The sequence below is a fragment of the Dufourea novaeangliae genome, unplaced genomic scaffold (genome assembly GCF_001272555.1).
Source record: "Dufourea novaeangliae isolate 0120121106 unplaced genomic scaffold, ASM127255v1 scaffold109, whole genome shotgun sequence".
NCBI classification, from domain to species: domain Eukaryota; kingdom Metazoa; phylum Arthropoda; class Insecta; order Hymenoptera; family Halictidae; genus Dufourea; species Dufourea novaeangliae.
Window position 1 is genome coordinate 3,316,505 of NW_015373997.1, and position 3,213 is coordinate 3,319,717.

General features: G+C 32.2%; 1 non-coding gene across 1 annotated transcript; it reads left to right on the forward strand.

Annotated features, from left to right (window-relative positions):
• The first annotated feature begins 848 nt into the window (after positions 1–848).
• Positions 849–930, forward strand: Trnas-aga. The gene has a single exon. It is a non-coding gene; the product is annotated as a tRNA-Ser (tRNA).
• The last annotated feature ends 2,283 nt before the right edge of the window (positions 931–3,213 follow it).

Below are 3,213 nucleotides of genomic sequence, written 5' to 3' on the forward strand. Positions count from 1 at the left end.
CCGTTCATCTATGCTTTTGTTGACGGAACCACGACCACTTTCTATTTCCCTTCCTTTTTTCGAATCGCAATTTCGAGCGTGTTCGTGGGGACTCGTCGATTCGATCGATCGTTGTGCGATTCGTCGAGTTTGAGGGAATTTATTTAATTTTGTTATGTACAGAAATTGTATACAGGTGGCTCGAAAGTAGGAGGTAAGACTTCAGGTGCTTATAGTGCGAACCGAGTGGAGTAAATAATGTCTAGTCAAGATAGGTCAGAAAATCAATCCTTTCGACGAAAAATACAGAAGTGCGAATTTTTCACATTTGTTACAGATTTTCGATATGTCTTCCTTCCATTTCAATACAAAACACCTGCTGTCTAGATTCGGCATATTGCAAAGTGACTTATGACATCGAACGCTCGTAAATATAACAGTTGATTTTCCATTGACAGGATTTATTTTTGTACCTATTTTAATAAACATCGAAAGGATTTATTTTAGTACCTATAGTTGATTTGTCAGTTCGCTTAATGAGTACTGTAAGCCCTTAAACTTTAGATTCTTTGTTTTGAACACCCTGTATATCTGACAAAATTCTGGTAAAAAATCGCTAATAAAATGATATAACGAAATTAGGTTAATGCAATAATCCAATGGTTATACTGTTAATCGTGAGGAATATCAATGGCTCGTGGAAGAACCACCAAAATATTATATAGTGGATCGTTGTTTTGTTATATTTAAGATATTAAAGTGAAAGTTGATGAAAAACCAGTTTAGAATAAAAGTAAATAACATTTAATGTGAACGTGTCGATTGATACTGCCGATAGTGTTCGTAATTAGAAGAAAGATTTCCAACAAGCAGTCGTGGCCGAGTGGTTAAGGCGTCTGACTAGAAATCAGATTCCCTCTGGGAGCGTAGGTTCGAGTCCTACCGACTGCGAATATGTGGATTACCTTTTTTATAATTTTTTTTCATCAAATTCACCACATATATCTTCATTTTGTCTTATACCGACAGTGTGCATAATAATTTTATTTTGCAGAATATAATTTACGGAATAATAATTAATAAGTAATTTTGTATCATCGAAATAGGAATATTTTAATTTGTATTTGTAATAAGTACCAATACTTTTTTTCACTAGTTTTATGATTTTTAAGTGCATAGTATTTTTGAATTGACGTAAATATTATTAATTCGTAATAATTTAGTGTGCCATTTCATAGAAAGAATATGGTGTACTTACATACACGTGGCAGATATTTCGACCAAAGAGAAAGTTTGAACGTGCGTACAGACATTCAAATGAAAAGTTAAATGCAGATCTAAAATTTTCACGAAACAAGCTCACTATTTCTGCAAATGGCCCCGTTTCTCGGGCTACGTTAACGTGTATCAAATATCGTGTTCGAGGAAGCATGATTACAAGTGGCCATTGTCACGGCTGTTCTTTTGTCTTTCACGTTCTGCAGTAACGTTGTTCCAATGGAGATATAAAAAAAGTCCGTTGAAGTTAATGATTTTTGCCTACCGTGTAAATGAACCGTATTGTCTAAATTCAATTACTTCAATAATTGTCTAAATTCAATTACAGCCTTTAATGTGAAACTATTATGACAAAGAAGTATTAAGAATGAGAACGACGAACAAAAGAAAAATTATAGTCTTTTCCACTCATAATTTTATAACATTTAACAAAAATGTTATAACTACAACATTATATTAATATGTCAAACCAATCAATTAGATACACTTACATAAATTGCAACATCAACGGAAATCTATATACGGTAAATAAACCTATGTTACTTTGAATACACTCACAAATATTAATTATTTTAAATTCAGGTTAATTACAATTAAACTAGATTTATTCAAACATGATTTCGCACACCAAATAATGATTTTTTTGTGGAGCATAAATAAAATTAAATTCTACACTTTTCTAAAAATTATTAACATTAAAGAAATAAATGACTTCTTTAAAATATTTTATGTTTGATATTTAAATAAAAAAGACCACTCAGAAAGCTCCACTTCCCATGCTCCTCGCACTGAGTGCAAGGAGTGAACGATCATCGATGACTGGGGAGTTGAACTAAAGTCAACTCCCCGAGTCTTCCTCACGCTCAGGGAAAGGAGCTGTTACTCCTCATCGTGGTTGCATCAACTCTGTAATTGCTTACAGAGAATGAAAGATATACTACAGAAATGATCCTGTGAAGTATGATCTTAGTTTCTCCATCCACGACGACGCTATATCAGGTAAATGGCTTCCTATTTCAACAGCGAGAAACCGGTTAACGGCCTGGCCACCTCTGGGCCGAGATATGAAGTAGCCATGATAGTAGTGATGATGACATCACTTACGCGTTATCTATTTCTAGATTCCTACAGTAATAATACGGTCGGCCACGTGTTTCTCACAGCTGAAAGTTATAATCAAAAATTCAAATAAACCACGTTTATGCCTAGCGAACAGTATTATTAAATAATGTTTGGAACATAAATGGCCGTTTGAAATTGCCGGATTTATCATTTTCTGTTGTAATTACAAAATATGTAATAGAATTTCTCTAATTGTTTTCATAGCGTAATTACATATATTTGCTTCATTTATATGAATGGTAATTATTATTTGCCATTCATTTCTCAAAACTTAATATGCAAATACTTTAATTCTTGGGGGAAATTTCGTCAATATTTTTATATTGAAAATTTCGACCATACTACAATTGTTTACAAAATCATACACAATTTAAAAATATGCAGCTTAAAACACACAGAACGCCAATTAAGCAAAATAAACGAAACAAACATTACAAGTTTGATGAATTAACATTTTTCACATACAACACCAACGTCCGCTAATATTTTTTATAATATAACTTCTACATTCTAAATACTGCTATATTTATTGACTATTATTATTATTATTATCTGACTATATTTCAAAATTAGTTTCCGAGTTAGAAATTATTATTAAATATCAATTCTTCCCTGTAAATTTCAACCTATCCATAATAAATGCAACCAACTAAAGCGTAATACAGGAAAAATTCCACTAAAGTTTACTACAGACATCATTTATTTACCTAACTTCATTATCACTTTTTATTCAATACCACATTTCACAAATTAGTTTATCCAAATCCACAGTCAAGTTCTCTACTAATGAAATAGAATCGGGCTCGCGATCCGAGTATCTAATACGAATTCACT